The 18,448-nt window shown below is 44.6% G+C and overlaps 1 long non-coding RNA gene across 1 annotated transcript; it reads right to left on the reverse strand.

Moving 5' to 3' along the window:
- Positions 1 to 543: 543 nt before the first annotated feature.
- Positions 544 to 16,576, reverse strand: LOC310894714. The gene is made up of 7 exons (XR_014580110.1): positions 14,637 to 16,576; positions 13,781 to 13,812; positions 11,665 to 11,829; positions 7,256 to 10,658; positions 5,997 to 7,081; positions 4,243 to 4,789; positions 544 to 4,173 (listed from the first exon to the last, which is right to left on the reverse strand). It is a non-coding gene; the product is annotated as an uncharacterized lncRNA (long non-coding RNA).
- Between the last annotated feature and the right edge of the window lie 1,872 nt (positions 16,577 to 18,448).

Consider the following 18,448-nt stretch of genomic DNA (forward strand, 5'->3'; position numbering starts at 1 on the left):
CAAGTATCTCTTCTATACTATTTTGGATTCTATTTTTGATCAATAAAATCAATTATTTCATTTTTAAAAACAGTTTTCCCGGGTGCATACAGTATAAAGTTCCTGTTAATTTAGACTATTATTCAGTTGCATTGTTTTCAAAATATTAACAATTCCTATTAAGCAGAGACATGGAAGAGTCAACTTACTGAAATAATTTTAAATACTCTATTTTAAAATTAAGCAATTTACCTTTATTTAAATCTAATTTGCCAGGAAAACATGACAAAAGGTGATTTTCTGCAAAACCTCCTTAGGAACCATTCTAGTTCTTTCAGGTGCATTTTTAATATTAATATATGTAAGGTATTATGGCCTAATTCAAATTGAACCTAGCACATGCTTGCAAAAATTAACACCAAGGCTTTTTTATTAAGACCATCAACATTAGTTTAAAAAATAATAATAATTTTTTTAAATTTAAGAGATAAATTGAAAGCACAAGAAATCCAAACTCTAGAAGGCATACAAAACTGTATTTGTTTGTGAACATGCTATTTCTAACAAGAAAAGGTAATATAAAGGGAAACATCATTCTGTAATTTAATGTTTTAATGTTGAGGTTATCTTTTAGCAAACATTCCGGTACTTTAGACCAAAACAGCATCTGGGGAAAACAAATAAATACATACATACATAATAAAAAAGTCATTAGATTATGTTCAAATTATTAATTAATAAATTTTCAGATAGATACAGATATTTGCTATATTATTTTTAGGCACTCTGATACCAAAATTAAGAGAAAAATCTAGCTAAAATGACTGCTCGTGTTATTCCTCTTCAGTATGTTTAACTACCTCATTTCTGGCACTGTCATGTAGCTAGACATCCAGGAGCTAAGAAATGCACTTATAATTTATTGCCTATAATTAATTACACTCACAATCTTTTACAAGGAAAAAATTGTACCTATAAAATACAGACCTTTTAAAAAGGAACAGTGCATTACTTCAAAACGATATGCTTCTCCGAACAGTTTCCCTAGCTCACTTTTGCTAAAAAGTTTCTTGTTCAGAGAAATCCCCGGCTGGGCCTGTCCCAGCTCTCTCGAGATGCCTGATTTTGAACTTGCTGAGAGAGCCGCCTTCTGCAGCGTAAGGTTAGCAGCTCCAGGGCCTTGCTGCGGGTCCTGGGGCATCCGTGGTGCTGGCTGGTTTGGGGTGGGTAAAGGAAAGGTTAAAAAAAAAAAAAAATTTTTTAAAGTAGTGATTTGTTGGAGTGATATGTTGATTTTGTGGCCTATTTCATATTTTAATGATAAATACTGATGATATTAATAGAAGGATTTTATATAAAATACTAAACTGTAAAAAAAGCAGTCATCCATCCGAATCAGGGGCATTTTACAGGTTAGGAGAGCTGAGTTTGTGCTGCCGCTGCATGGTCGTGGGGGTACAAACGGCAGCAGCTGAGGTATGGCGAGGCCTTGGTTGCGCGTACTTGTGCAATGGGAAACAGCACAGCAGTTAGTATCAAACCCACTTCTTCAAAAGAGTGAAATTGCAGGTTTTCTCCACTGATTGGGACACTAGAAATCCCTCAAAGTAGAAAATGTGTTTCCAAAGGCTTTTTTATTATTATTACTTAAAGTTTTTATTTAATTTAAAACGCGATTCCTAGCTTCCCTGGCGCAAAAACCCGGGCACGTCAAGCCACACACTGTCTCGTTGAGTCTGTAAACAGACAGAATGAAACAATAGCATGGCTAAGTGAGAACTTTCTCCATTCATCTTAATGGACTGTTAATTATGACCACTTAAATGCCCACAGTGTTAACCATTTCACCGCTGACCGGATTTCACCAAAAAGTGCCGTTTATGTATACATCTTGCTTTATTTAAAGGTAGGTAGATGTAAAACCCCCAGTCGACATGCATCCACATGGACCAAACAACGAATAAAGTTGTGAACATGGATCGTACAGCCAGCTGAAAAGCCTGATGATCATCTTCTGAAGTTTATTCTTTCCGAGGATCTGAGCAAACGGATGATTCAGTGTCAACAACACGGTGTTACTGCTTGAGAGATTTAGAGACTCAAATAGGCCAGTGTGGATTTTGTGGTACCTTTTCAAACAGCAGAAAGGCCAGTAAAATGCGAATGACTGGCCAACATTGCCCAGCCTAAGTGATGCAGCGATACACGTCAGGATATAACACGGCTAGTCAACATTTTCCTACACTGAAATTCCTACAAAGCTGTACGACGAATGAAACAAAATTTATTTTAAGAAGTCAGATAATCTTGCAGAAGAATTTACCATAGGTTTTAATTATACCTGCCTTCAAGCAGATGCTATTAATGGAATTAACAAATTCAGTTAGAAACAGAATCACTTTTTTCTGGACATAAATACTGTAGAATAAATTTGCTTTGGGCAAAAACTAAGAGTAAAAATCAGTGATTTTAAAGAGTGCAGTCCTGACAAGAAATACAGTTTTAATATCAGATGTACTACTCAAAGAGTAATTTCCACATGTATTTGGAGGAAATTAATTTTGTATTATGAATCTAACCTCTTCAAAAGTTCTAGGGCTTCTCCCTTGGGCAAGTGGATCTGGTGAAATATACGCAGCCTTAGGTTTCATGCAGCCTCTCTGGTTCCCCGCATTCCCGCTGGCTTCAAGGGCTCACTGAGGAAACCCTGGCAGCCAAACGGGACTGGATCCATTTCTTCTGTCCACACCACAGGCTTTTCTGTGGTTCCTTCAGACAGATCCTACCGTCATTTCATGCTTGCACAAACCCCAAATCGTGGGCAAGCACACATATAATCAGCATAATGCTTCCCCACAGTTTCGTTCTTAACACCTGCGCTACAGCAGCCACCTGAGAGGTGTGCTGTACACAAGCTAGCGCAGTGAAAGGCAGGTGTCCCCAGCATTTAAAATGCACAGCCCCACGTTCCCTACTTTGTTAAGCTCTGCTGGTTATAACCACGCAGCAACTGCACTGCCAATGGCTACCACCACAACGTGGATACTCAGTTTTGCCGTGTAACCCTTGTTTCCAGAGTCCATAAAACAGCCATCGCGCTGCTCTGTAATGGTTAGAAAACAACAACAGACCTGCCAAGGAAAGCAGCTCTGAACGCAGAAACCATTTTCAAAACCCTGAGAACCCAACAACTATTTGCGCTCAGGCATGCGGTCAGTTTTCCCACTTAAGCACTCTAAGACACCAGCATTTTTTTAAAATAATAAGTAGTTTTAAATGAGCAGTCAGGCCCATGTGGTCAGTATGTACTGTCAGCAAGAACAACAGTATGTGGGCCGGTGCACTGGGTCTACCACCACTCTCGAGACCCCCCTGATAGTTACCATAGAGATAGCAGGAGCCACAAAGAGCTTCGATCACATTACTGACTGGGAGGGGGTCAATTTGTATGCGCCAGCCCTGCTGGGATTGAAAGAATGCAGAGGAGGACAGGAAAGATAATAGAGAGAAAAATAAGTGAAGAGAGAATACAAGAAACGGGAAAAATCGAAGAAAGAAAGGAAAAAGGGGAGAGGGGCACAAAGGGAGTCAGGGATCTCGGAAGCAAAAGCCAGCGGAGAGACTAAGGAGAAATGAAGAGAGCAGGAGAGAGAAGGAGTGAGAAAATCCATCTCGCGAGGCAGCTCTCGTGTCACTGCCAGGCAGGAAACACTGCTCCAGGAGAGCTCATTCACAGGCGCTGCGAGCGGGCAGGAGCAGCAGGGATGCCTGCATCACCTGACCAGGCTCAAAAACTGTTCAAAACGCACCGAAAGGCAGCGAAGAAAGGAGACGGGATCACAGAGAGGAGAGGTGGTTTCGTTTTGAGATCCTGACGGGCTAGCACATGGCTGTGCGGTGGGCAGCAGGGACGTGGCACTGATGGAGCGACCGTCACAAAAGCTTCATTCTTCTTTGGACTCAGCAGCCCGCTGCACGGAGGGCTCGGGGCTTGGCAGGTTTTGCCTCTGAGAGCTGTGGGTCCCTGGAGCTGGAGGGGCTGGAGGTCTTGTCTTCAGCAACCGTGCTGCATCCCTGGGAAGCCACGCCAGCCGCCGCTTCCCCTGCTGCTGTGTGCTCACCTCCACCTGCACACACCTTGGAAGATACTCTGTTACAAACGAATACGACACCTGGGTCCACGCTGCAAAAAGGCTAAGGAGAGCAATTTGAGTTACTGTCTAAATCAGCAGAGTATCCAAAGCACCAAACCCCAGAAATCACCTGTTATCATTTCGCAAGCCATTGTTCCTCTGTGGATGAGTAAATGGCACAGCCCAAACCTGCTCATCTTTCAAAAGGAAGCCTAACAAAGTCAGAGAGAGAGAAGGAATAGGATTTAACATATTACCAATGATATTTAAAGAAAGAAAACGTATTCGGTGGCATGTTCATCAGTCCTACAGCTCCCCAAAAGGTAAGGATAACAAAGAATGTCCCGCTCCGCTGATCTCATCGATGCTGCAGCAGCTCACCTTCCAGATGTTCCCAGGACTCACACGGCTTTATAATCGATCTTGCGGTTTCAGCACGTCTGCAGCTCTCCTCCTCGCACTAAGAGAAATGCCCCAAAGGGCTGGCAGAGCAGCACACTGCTCTTGCACACGGTAGCCTAATGGCTGAGTGACAAAATAATTTTTCCTCGAGAGGACGATGATGTGCTGAGTTTTTCTATAATACGCCTTTTTTCCTGGAGGAAGTATCACAGCAGCGCTCACCTTCAGGACCACTCCATTCAGCCCCTGAGACTAAGACAACCTCCCCTGACTGCCTGAAAGCGAAACAGATATAAATATGGTCAGGGAGAAGCTGCATGGATTTCACAGGGCAACATAATCCACAACTGCCAATAGCAGCCACTAGCCTGACTGCACTATCACGTGCTTGGCACGCTACACAAACAAAGCTAGAAGTGACTGCAAAGGGCTTTTAAAAATGAATTAATATTGGTTTTGTATCGCTCCACTTTTCAAGCAGTTAAAGCAACCATAAATTGGGTTTGTCCCTCGCGTATTACCACCAAAGTCGAGTTACCGGAGATGAACAGAACTGACTCCGAGTTAGAGGCACACAGATGTCTGAGTAACATTACTGAGGGGAAAGCCTCTAGAAATGCTGTAAAGCAGCTTTTCCATATATAACGATGTCACCACTTCAAATGCACCATGATTTTCACTACAAAACCCCTCCAACGCAACACAAACTAAACTGAAAACATTTCCAGTTCAGAGGAATATATCTTTACATAGAACTGCCCGTATGAAGTTGTAAAGTGCCTTTGTAGGAGAACCCAAAGCGCTCTAAGCACAATTCAAGCTCCTAAAAACGCCCCGCGCATTAGAAATACTCTTTTATTTTCCCTTGCAATTTCTAGCACAGCATCCTGTTTAAAAGAGACGGTGTCGACCCAGCCACAGCCAGACTCAGAGATCTCAGATCCTGTCCCAGGCCTCACCTCCCAGCTTCCCAGCACCACGCGTGTCCTGGGTCCTCCGCTAGGCCAGCCCCGGGGCTTCCGCCCAGCCCCAACAGCTCCATCTAAGACTGCTGAAGTCATTACGAATTTTACGAACATCCACTGGCCAGATGAGTCTCCATTTCCAGATCCCTGACAGTTTTTTCCACTACAAGAAAACTTTCCAAAAGCTGGCTAATAGGCCCCAAATGGTTCTTTCAGCACTAATGTGAACTGGAAACTAAAAAACTGTCCAGCGGGTAATTTGTACAAGTCTCTTAAATCTTGAAAATGCAGCTATTCATTTTCTAATAATAAATCTCTACTGCAGCTAATCTTATCTTCTTTCCACAATAAAATCCTTTCCAGCCAGCATATCTGTGATTTTAAAGTGTGTGACAGTGGTAAAAAGAAAGTGCTGGATCTTATGACTAAAAGAGAAGGAAAAATTTAGGCTAGGCATACAGAAGAGCCTTGTTTTTGAAGCTACGACCAAAATTATATAACGGAACAAGTTACAAACCGGGAGTGAAGCGCTCATAGTAGAGAAGTCAAGGACAGTCACTGCTGCTTGCGCGTCCGCCAGGCTGGCTGCCGCGGGGGAGCTCCACCTTCTGCTCCTGGAGCCTCACGCTGCCCCAAAGAAAACGAAAGAGGAAAAGCACTTCGAGTCTTCTTCATTTTCACTCGGACCTGGTCAAAACCAGGTCTCGTTTCTAAAGGCTGAAGCCAAATGAATAAAACATCTTCGCAAATATTTGTCTGAACTCGGGGCTTTGCACGTCATTAATTACCAGTTTTATCTCTCATTTATATTCGGAGTACCTAAGGCCGCCAGCCCTGGGAGGCCCAACAGTACCAAGCACGGTGTGTTTAATGGCACAGACCTTTTTCGTATCACTTTCACTCCGCTGACAGTGAGCAAATTACGGGGAGTATCTGCCAAGATAATTCATGGGTTTCAGGATACTTTTTTTCATCCAAGAAAAAGCAATGTCAGATAAACCACATCCCCAAATAAAACTGAAGCTCTGAGTTTTGACTAGCAGCTACCTGTAGCTGCCTATTCTCAGTCAAGAGGTAGAACAAGAAATATTTAGAGGAGTAATCTGAAGGACACGCACGTCTGAGAAACCCAGGAATGTTTGCAAGTAATCTGTGAAAAGAAAAGGAGACCAAGACTGATCTCTGCAGTTTTTCTGCCATTTTACTGCATCACTTTACAATCACTTTCTAAACAATACATCTGATTTAACTATGCTAATTTTAAATTTTTTTTTACAAACAGTGCTCAGCTTGTTAAATCAATTATTCCTTGCCGATACATGCACTACTCTAATAAGCATTTAACAGCTGTTTGCAGAGCCTGGTGTGGAACCAGAAAACAGAACGATCAGAATACCCTGCCCATTCAGAATAAAATGCAAACTCACCAACCCCTTTGGCCTCGGGTATTTGGAAGTTGCCAGAATTCCCTTGCCCCTCTGGAATGTGTGGATGGAAGTAGTCCTGCAGCTTTCTCTGCCTGTTCACCCACGCCCGTGAAGGGGCAATCTAGCTCTCAGGGTTTGTCACCAAAGCTTATGATGAAGATCAGGAAATATAATACTAAACAGAGGAAAATATCTGAGTTTGTCTAATGTAACAACATTTCAGGTATATGAGGGGAAATGAACTTTATGAATAAAAGCTTTATTATTTACAGGAGATAATACTACAGTGTTGTTTCTCTTCAAGCAAAATGTATCATTTGAGTCATCATTAAAAAAAAATTTAACTTACTTGTTTTGATCAAATTTCTTTGTCCTTTACATCTGATGAACAAAACAAAGAGGTCTATCTCTGCAGTCCTTTCTTTGCACCCTGTTTCCTCTCTGGCATCCTACACACCTTTCCCACATAAACTGGGGGTTCTTGACATTTAAATGCAGTTCCTTAAGCTTCCAACTAATTTGATATACCTTTTCTCTCTGGGCCATACAGCAGTCCCCAAATTCCCAGTATTATTCAATCTAGTTGAGATTTTCCTGTTTTGTAGATAACACTAACAATTTGAGCTAGCAGAATGCAGTTATTTGTAGGATACGATGTCCTTTAGGAAGTCAGCAGCTGCTTTTCTAGCCTATTGTTTCTAGTCTCTGCAATATTTTTGTACAAATACAAGTTTGCAATTTTTGCCTCTGATGGGGCTTGTCATTTGAATTTTAGTAATTTTGCTTACTGCTTCTCAAAACCACTGTTCTTTTGAGGTTCCTACATATTCCAATTGTGAAAAAAAAAAAGACTGGTAAGCTGCGTGACTTCATGGTGCCTTTTGATCCAAACAGTCTCAAGAAATGCTGTATAAACATCAGGATGCCTATGAAACAGATGCTAGATATATTTTAAGGCATCAGTCCACAGGGGAAAATATGGCACAGAGAAATTAGAGCAAAAATGTTCAGATACAGAAGTTAAATCTGGATTAATGTACTGAAAATATCAGGAACCGTGTATCAGAACTCCAAAACTGCCTTAAAAATTTAGAAACTTTAACAAGAACAATACTGGTCTTAACAGTAACCTTACCCTTAACACCTAGGGTAAGAAGTTTTGCCTAAATTGACATTAAGCAAATCAGCAAGTCAATAAAATCAAGCAGTTTTGCCCTGCAGTCCTATTCTTTAATCTTTAGACAATGCTCTCCAGCCACCTCTGCGTTATTTTTATTAGCTGTCTTTGGCTTTTTAACCGAGCTGTTTCTGCTGAGCTTATCTGCAGAAAGAGTAGGTCCAAAGTAAGCAAACAGCAAAAAGAACGTAAATAAATAAATAAGCCCTCAGAAGGAGCCTTTCAAAGCCTTGCATCTGAACCGCTGCCTTATTGTCTCTGCTTTCACCACACCCCTCTGTCAGTCGGCTGCTACACTTTTTGCCTTTAAATATTTATTTTTTTTTAAATTTGGAAAGGCCTAACCAGCATTAAGGGACTTAAAATTCTTAGGGAGGAAAATAATAATAATAATAATAATAAAGCAATTTCGTAGTTTTATGGAAACAAAAAGCATCCGAATCAGCATGTTGTATTTGTTTTCGCCATCAGTTTTGGAAGGAAAAAAAAAGGACAGCTGTTAATCCATTTTAGTTAAAGTGGAAAAAATCCTGGGGACTTTCTAAGCCTAATTTCAGCCTAGAGTGGTTTTTATGGCCAAACAATGAATCCTTAGAATCATTTGTTCATATCACGAATATGCAACAAACTCTCAGCCCAGGGCCTGATGCAATTTCCAGGGTGATCAGAGGGAACACCTCCTTTGACTTCAGTGACAGTAACGACGTACTGTACGATAAAAAAAAGGATAAAAAAAAAATCAGGATAAAAAAAAAATCTTTGCAAAAGTATTCTCGGTGAATCCAGACCAATTGTTTGTTTATGTCGAATGAGCGCTGAAAGCGATTTTACAGCTTTACATGTGACTTATATTGATGCCCACAAATCAATATAAATCGTGGGTAAAGAAAGCACCATCGCTTAGAGAGGCACTAAATTTGCAGCCCGCAGTGCTCATACCGCGATTATTTATGACCACTGCACGCAGAGGACAGGCTGTGGCGTTCCCTCCAGTTTCATTGCTTCGTGCCAGCTGAACGCTGCGAGAGGGACGGTGTGAGAAATGGAAGGCTACAGCGACGTTAACCGCGCTGCTTCCCTCCAACATCCATTTTGTTCCAAAGAAACACTTGCCAGAGATTAAAATATTCAAGATGGCTGGTTTGTGCACCCTTTCTGGGAGCTCCACAGTTTTTCTGGTCGCAAATATTCCAGAGCCCCGTCTTTTTTCCTTAACCCCGGCGATATTTTACTCCGCACCTCGCCCGCCCTCCGAGTCGTTGCGGGCTGGGGGGGTTCAAAGGGCCGTCCCCAGGAGCTGCCCGCTTTCCAGCCGGGGCGCCCACACCGCCCTCGGGACGCCGGCTGGCTTGGGGGGCTCTCCCCGGCGGCTCGGCTCGGCTCGGCTCGGCACGGCTCGGCTCGGCTCGGCACGGCTCGGCTCGGAACAGCACAGCACGGCACGGCTCGGCACGGCGTAGCACGGCTCGGCGCTGCTCGGCATTGCATAGCACGGCTCGGCGCGGCTGGGCACGGCTCGGCGCGGCTCGGCACGGCTCGGCGCGGCTCGGCACGCCGGCCCCGCACGGGACAGCCCCGGCAGCGACCCCCCAGGACCACCTGAGCTCCGGCGCAGGCCCCCCGGCTCCCTGCGGGGCCGCCACTGAGCAGCTGCGGGGCGGGGCGGGGGGAGCGGGGGGGGCACGGCCCGGGTCGGTTCGGCTCGGCACGGGTGCGGGTGCCCTGCTTGCGGAGGGGCCGCAGGAGGAGTTCCTGCGGGTACCAAGGAGGCTCGGCCAGGAGCAGGGGGTCGTGCGCCTTTACACAGCCGGTGCGAGCCGCCTTCGCGGCTGGTAACCGAAAGCTCCGGCGACCTCTCGTTTTTGTTTGTTTTTTTTTTTAGTATTTTTTTGACTTCTCGCGAAGCCCCGATTCCCTGCCTTCTCCCCCAAAAGCACCGCGTTTCCCGTTTCCCGCAGCCCTGACCGCGGGCAGATGGCACGAGGCGCTGCTGCCCTACGTGCCCCCGAGCCCGGCTGCGGTGACTTTGGGCTCCTGAAGCCGCTTCCCACCGGCACCGTCAATTTCTGTGCCGCCGGTCGCAGGAGGCTCGTAATGCCCGCACGCCGGGCAGGCGGTTAAAATTTCCATCCGCTGTCCCCTCACCGGGCTTGAGCCCTTCAAGCAACGTTGCCCCTCAAATCTTGCTGCGAACAACGCGGGGATGTCGAGGAGGGAGAGTGCCCGAACGGCTCTGGTGAAAATAAACCCCCCCCGAGCTGCGGGAGGTGCTGCGGGGCTAAGCGGTGCCGCCCAGGAGCAGGGGGTCCCGCAGCCGGCGACCCCAGCGCGCTGCTCGGTGCCGCAGGGAGCGGGAAGGAGCCGGGCGATGGAAGAAGTCCGGCTGCACACCGCGGCACGCACACCGCATCGACGATTTAGGGTTTCTTACTTTAAAAAGATTCTCCGGTGTTCCTAAATAAATGTCTTTTCCCCGGTAGCTTGGCTAGCGAGGGCCGTATCTTGTCATCGATGGTAAATCAATGGCACGGGCTGACCTTTAAGGGGGCTGCATCCTTTATTTAAAACAGGCGAGCTGAAAAAGAAAGAGCCGTGAAATACAACTTCGCTGGGGCGGGAGGGATTTTTAACACGAATTCGGTTTTCTCCGAACTGTAAATAGCAGGCTTGGCTGGAAGGCGGCCGTATTTCACCCGGCTGAAATGCTCATTTGAATCCGCTGACGGGCTCGGCGACGGCGAAGGTGCCAACTTCTAATTGATACGTTTAGGCGAAGCCCGGCGCGTAATTGCTTTTAGCGTTCATTTATGCAAAGCGGCTTCGGGCGGGCAGGGCGAGCGCGGGGAGGCAGCGCTGCTGTGCCAGCACCAGCCGGGCCTGCCAGCGCCGCCGGCCCCGGGGCACCGGGCGGAACGGCACGGCTCGGCTCGGCTCGGCACGGCTCGGCACGGCTCGGCTGCCTGCCGCGAGGTTTCTCCCCACCGGTTTTATCGCTGCTGCTTTCGGCCTCCACGACGCGGAAAACAAACCCACCGCCGCTCGGGCACCGGGCGATGCAGAGGTTGTCTCGCCCCGTGCCCCCATCCCCGCTTATCCCACGGCACCAGCTCGGGGTAGGGCACCGGCGGCGCCCGGGCACCGCGCCGCCCCCGCCCGGGGCTGGGCTCGGGGGCTGCCTGCGGGCAGAGCCGCTGCCGGGGCGCAGCGCGGCCGCAGCTGGTGCAGGCGCTGCGCTCCCCGGCGGGGGCCCCCCTGCTCAGCAGCCCCCGGCGGCTGCCCGGCCGCCAGCGCCAATCTCACATCCTGCCGCCCCGGCCCGCTCACACGCACACAAAACGGCGGCCGGGGAAGGGGGCTCGCCAAAAGAGCGGCGCCGTCCCTGGGTGGGCTCGAACCACCAACCTTTCGGTTAACAGCCGAACGCGCTAACCGATTGCGCCACAGAGACTCCCACGGTCTCCCGCTGTCGCGGAGCGGGTGATGGGCATCGCCTGCCTGCCTCCCGAGACCCTACTGCCGCGCGTGGGGTCCCGCACGGCTTGGCAGGGCTGGGGACGCGGGGAAGGGACCGATTCCCTTACCTCGGGCATCTGAAGGGCTCATCCCCGATAGTGCTGTTCACAGAAACGGTCTCTCTGTGGGAATTTCCAAATCGGTGCTAAAATAGTTTCTTCGTGGCTCTTGTTAATTCATCCACTGCACGTGCAAGTCAAAATGTAATTCCCAAACATCACTGCAAAATTGCCCTATTAATATATTTAAAGGCAATCTTAAGTGATTGCAGAGAACTATTGTTTAAAAAAGCAGCGTCTTCCTGCACCTACATAGCTAAATTATATTTACCTCTCCAGGTGACTGCAAACAGTGCAGACAATATTCCCGTTACTATTTTATCAAAATCCACTTCCCGCATTACCTTATAATAAAACCGCACCTGTGGCTTTGTCACATACAAAAAGCTTTCACATTCAAACCTGAGCAAATGTTTTTCCCTTATTCTTTCACGGACTGCCCGAATCTCTTTGAACTCCTACAATATTCATTGCTTCATTTTCTCCTCGTGGCTCTCTGAAGCTCTACACGACGGCATTTCTGCCCTCTGAAAGCCTCTGGAGTCGGGCAGGTGCGTGGTGCACACCATGCAAGGACGGGTGCTAACTCCTTCCCAAGCAGACACCCGCTGCACATACAGTTTCTGCCCACTCGAGACCAAGAAGTCCCAGCTTAGTCCTCAAACCAAAGTCTCTTCACCAGCAGGAGTGGGAGCGAGAGCATGTTACTACAGCTCTCCTATTTTGTACACCACCTTCGGTCTTCGACACCGTAAGACATCACTTCTCAGCCCACTGAGTAACTTCCAGCTGACCGCTTACTGTCCACACCTCAGCCTTTCCACTTCTTTCGATACTTTGAAGAGAGCTACATCAAGATATTAGCACAGAACTGCTCTCCTGTATATTGATGCCACCTTACCAACCAACATCTTTTGAAACCCAGTGGACAAAGACAAGGTATAAAATATTCTGTACAAAATATAATATATTCTGTTTTATCTGTGCATGGATGGTCCTATGAAGTACACCAAGCTGCTTTTATGTACAAGCAAAGGGATATTCACTGGAAACAAAGGCCTGACCCACAGACCAGTGCTGATGAACATTTCAGCACGGGTTTGGGGCCCAGAAACGTTTTACTCTATACATGAGTACTCCCATAGTCATCATGCATATCAGCTTGGCTATTTGCAAAATCTGTCTAGAGGCCAGAGCTAAAAAGGCAGTTGGATGTGCTGATACTGAGCATAAGCTCTAGCTTTCAGGTGTCTGAGAGGAACACAGGGACAGGCGTTAGACATCTGAGGCTGCCCATTCAGCCCGCAGGGACGGGATGAGTGCAGCAGCTCAGGCTACAGGGCCACCTGGCACCTTTCTTGTCAGCATTCTCCCCCAGTGAATCTAGGAGGCTTTCATTTTAAATTTTACAAGGTAAAAATAAAAAGAACATAGCCAATGTTATCCGTTTGGTTGAAAGCTGCAGATCAGCAAAAAAGATCTCGACATGGATGACATTCAATGACTGCTAAAGCTCTAACCAGTGAGGCATCATGCCAGAGAGCGTTACTCATCTCTGTAAATGGAAATAATTGGATGTCGACACTTTAGAGAAGGTTTCTGACTGTATCTTCAGATGAAAGGAAGATGCCAACTACTGTTTAAGTTGTTCAAAAACCAGAAAGGGATGCTGCGTCAGATGAACTTTCCTCCCTATCAGTTTTATCGTTCATTTCTAGACAGATCTCTTTCTTGATAAGCTGTTTCTTATGGATCGTATTTGCAGCTGCTTATTTTTTTTCCCACTATGTAATATATAGAATTTAAATATTATTGTTGGATTCACTGATTATGGATTATATTTTATTACGTAGTTCTATAAAAACATAAATGTACTACATATAAATATATGAAAATATTATACAATGTTATTAAATATAAAAACAATAAAACTATAGATTTATATATTTTATAACATTATTTTATGGTTATTTTGGGATCCATGAACTTACAAGTTCATTGCTGTGACATCCATGACCTTCTTCAGGTATAAGCTTTGGTTCCTGAGTGTCTGAGAAAGCTAATACAGGATATAAAGAAAGAAAGTAGGCTTTCTTTAAGTGTTATAAACATACAATATACTCACCCTCTGTCCAGGAAAATAACCCAGAAGAGTTCCTAAAAAATCAATTCAGTATGATATATCAGAAATAAAAGAATCTTCCCACTTCTATCACAGAATAGCTCATAACTACTGTTTCTACGATTTCTCACAGGAAAGCACAGTTTACCCCCAACAAACCCACGTGCCTACATTATTTATTACTCTATGCGTCATTTTTGTAAAGTGTTTGTCAGCTCTCTAAAACTACTAAAATTCCTAGTCACTAGAAGTATCAGAGCAGCACTCAGTTTCTGCCCAAATGTATTTCTAATTGCTTATTTTGTAACTGCAGTCTGTAAACGTACTGCTTGCCACCAAAAGGTTTTCTACGTCTTCCTCTGAAACCTATAATTTTAGTCCTCACCAGAACTAGCACGTTAAACAGATAACTAACATAATTCAATGTTGCTATTAAAATTATTAAAAGCAAAGAATTACATTTGCATGACAAAAGTTTATTTTCTTATAGAGCTGCAAGCATCAAGCCATGAAAAATATTATTCCTGAAGGATTCAAAAGAAGCAGATACAGATAGCTTCTCTTAACCAGCTCAAAGGCTTGTGTTCTTTTTATTCTTCAAATAAAATGCAGTTAGAGGTGTTTTTCATCAGTCACTTGTTTACAGATTCACTGCTTTTTGTTTTGCTTTGTTTTGTTTTCAGATGCAGGGCGATTTGTCTCATTTTATAAGATTTTATTAACTTACTATTGCTAAACACTTTTATTCTTTGGCCTGTTAGTAAAAGCAGAAGCATTACAACTGAAAGGACATCTCTGCAAATAGGAACAACTTAATTTATAAGCAAGGAACAGGACTGAACAATAGCATTTTACTGACCTCTCCAGTTCACTTAGCTCTGGCTTCTCTTATTATACAAGCCACACAAGAGAAGGCTGTGACTAGATGAGAAAATCCAGAAATCTTGGGCTGTAGCTAACTGCAGAGTTAGTTAACCTAAAAGTCAGCTGTTCCCCCAACCTCCATCGCCATATTCACCAAAAGGGAACAGCACAGACCACCAGGTTCTGGATCATGTAGAGTTGCCGTCATGCTTAGGAGAGACTGAACGTTGTTTCAGTGCAGCTTGTGACAAGATTGCAGAGCAGCTTGTCGTTATTATCAGTAATTTGGAATACAGTCTGCAGCTGTGGCAAAAAAGCCCAAAACCAAATAGAAAGGGATACAATCAGAAGCGATCTGCAGATTTCACCTGACACGCTTTAAGGGGAGTTTTGCATTGCAATTCCCTCCAATCTATCTGCTCTGAGTGACTACTGAAAAGAACACGATCATTACGGCAGTCAGTTTAACAGCTTCCACCAAAAAATACAAAACCCTTAATATTAAGATAGCGCTTTAAGAAAAGTGAAAAGAAATTTTTACTGGCATAAGAAGTGAGCACAACACTAAGGAGTGTAATAACGATGCTTCTCACGCAGCACTTATTTCTCTCAAGCACTTCTTTTCATCGTGGTAAGAAAAGGAGAAACTTCCAGTCCTTGCAGGTTTTCAGAACTGTGCCTAGTAAGAACACTGAAGTGTTCTTAAAATAATAATGAATATCAAGAAAATATGAATGAGTCTCATGCAATAATTGAACTTTAATGTTGTGTCTATGGAAGACAGAGGGAAGAGCAGAAATTGTCAGTCTGTGTTCTCAGGAGCAACCTATTTTTATATTTTCTCAAGTCCCAGACTCAGATTTAAGTTCCAAACACAGGCCTCAGCTCAGAAGAGCAACTGTATTCAGAGCAACATTAAAGCATATGTTGACTTCAAGTACAACCCGATTACTATCATGTTATCAAATATTTTCTTAAATGGGTTAAATTTAAGAAAAAATTTTAGAGCAGACTTAAAACTGCGGTTTGTTTAAAAAAAATCAGAAAAGCACAGATATTGTATCCTCGCAATGCTTAGGAAAACGCATCCCCCTGAAATATTCTCACCAGAAGACAGCTAACTCAGCTCCAGAAGTTACTCTGTGAGTAAAGCTAATCAGCTTTACATCTGTCCCAACGCCGTATTTCAGTCAGAAGACTGATGTTTGGAAGGAGGGAAGAAAAGGCAGTGAGAAAGGAAAACCCAAGTAAGCCTTGTGGATCCGCTCCAGATATTTCCAAACAGGAATCCGGCATGTTCTGTCCGACAGCAATCTTAAGAAACCTGTTCTGACGGGTTGGATAGGAAACACCATTTCTGGAGGCCTTTTCTTCATTGGACTGTTTCAAAGAGATCAAGCATCAAATTCAGGTATTAGTGCTCTTTTCCGGATGCTTCTACAGGCTCAAAACGTTCTTGCATTGCCTTCCAGAAGAGATCTACATGGAAGATGACACGTGGGGTCCACAGCTTCACGCACTGTACTTCAGTTCCTCCAATTACATTATTACCAGCTATCAAAAGGTTAGCAAAGGTTTCTAATCCTAGAACTCCACAGCCAAATTAGAGGAGGTGGAAGGCGATGATATCCCACCATGAAAACAAACTTCAGTCCCTATGGTTCCGGTGCGCTGCAGCACAGCTCTAACCCTCTCACACACCTCGAGCGCAAGGCAGCTGCTCCCGTCATCGCTCCCTGGCTGCCCCTTGCAACGCAAGCAGCACCCTCCAGTACCACAGGACCCCAAACATTTTGGTGGCCTCAACCTGCAACAAAAAACTCTTTCCTGGAATTATAATAGGAATGGCATACAAGAGACTTATTTTGTTTCTTGTAAGGATTATGTAAGAGATATTCATAATATTCTTGGTAATATACAACAGAGAAACTAAAGGAGACATCTTTTTCTCCCTCTGATTATAATCAGTCCTCTTTCTTCGTATGGTCTTGGACATGGACAGGCACTACAGTAATGGGGACTAGATCAAAAACTAAAAGTAAAACTAAAACTAGATCTCACTCCCCTGCAATTCAGTGGGAGCGAGAAAAATTGAGGATGTTTACATTTGCCTCGGTTAAAATAAGGGGCAATGAGTATCTCCACAGTTCTGTGAAACTTTATCATCACTTAGCATGGACAGGAATCTGTGTGGGCATTGGAATATTTATAGAGAGAACCATTAAAAAATGGAAAAGAACCTTTAAGCCCCCAAATTATATGCATCTACCCTAAGTCTTGAAAAGTATAAGGTAGAGAGAGAGAATGGTATGGAGAGTAAAAGATGGAAAAGGAGAGAGAGAAGGAGAGAGGGATTAGAGAAGAAATAAGAGAACAAAGAGGAGAGGAGGGAAACAAAAGGATAGGAAATCAGAAAAGTGAAAGGAAACCTGAATTAGCTCGTTTTTCAGATGGGCCATATTCCTGCTGCTTTCCGAGATTTTACAGTGGAAAGGAACCGACGTATTTTTGCAGTTTCAACAGCTTGCGGTGAGATTGAAGGCAAAAGGAGAAAGCAGAGGGAACTGACCTCTCTCCAGTTGCTCCTGTCCTAATGGATGGTATAATCTCCGCTACAGCAAAGGAACAGAGAAGGCACTTACTGAGTTACTCACAGCTCCTTGTCCCCTCCTCCTCCTCTTGGCTCCCAGCTTCTCAGATCTTTCTATTAAACTTTTAATAGTGGGGACCCCCTCACTCAGGGCAGCACTGCAGTCATTCATTAGTGTCCACCTAGGGAACAAATAACTCTTTAGCTGCACTGTAGGTGTCCAGCTTGCTTTGTGCCTGGAGGGGGATTTGTAATCGAAACAGGGAAGTGCAGGAGCAAAGAGAAAAAATGGGCAATAATAACCCGTGAACTCGCCTTTCATTCAGGTAACACACAAGACACATGTTAATGATTTCAGCTTAAGTACCAGGCAGCGAACTAACTGTACACTAACCAGGCAGAAACCACCTGCATGTGCCAACGTCGCTAAGCAGGGACTTCTTGGAGAAGGGACAGCAAGAAGTGACTCGCTGAATTTGCAGGGAATTACTTTGTTGAGTACGTCACTGGTATTCACTTGTAAAGTCCCCTTTTAGATTTCACCCAAATGGATCAACAAGGTAAGATTTTTGTCAGGTCTGTGTCTTAGCTCTTTTTGCACAGAGTTTTTCTATAACTGAACTAGGAGAATCCATGAATATTGAGGCAGAACGTGCTGAGGTTTTAGCAGGTTACGTAGGACTGTTCCAGACCTCATGGCCTAGATTATCAGGGGCATTAAGATAAATTTTAAATACGAATTAATTCAAACATAAATAGGAAATTAATTTTATTTGCTGTCCGAATCTATGTGTGTGCAAACCAGTCAATCGTTACCTAAACGCTCTTCTTCCTTTCCTTGTCTCTCTCAGTTTTTTGGTGACTACTGGCCCCAGCAGGGTGAGGCAGCCATTTGCCCATCTCGCCAGTACCCTCAGATGAACACATCAGCTTGCAGCATACAATAGCTAAGAGACAGCCAGAGAAATACAGGAGAAAAAAGCTCTCTTTAACGGAGAAGAGAGGGCCGCGAATACCTTCGAGGACAATGTTTCTTTTTTCATCCCTAAATATTTGCAATCAATACAGCTTCAGTATTTTGCAGGCTAATCAATAATGCAGTGACAGTGAAAGAGATGTGAGGGTCTTCTTAGCGGCTGCAAACTGGCAATGATGCTTTGATGGCTCCTACCGAGGATTTATCATTTCTTGGATAATCTCCTGCAGAACACGATGGG

Source organism: Anser anser (assembly GCF_964211835.1).
Source record: "Anser anser genome assembly, chromosome: 2".
NCBI classification, from domain to species: Eukaryota; Metazoa; Chordata; class Aves; order Anseriformes; family Anatidae; genus Anser; species Anser anser.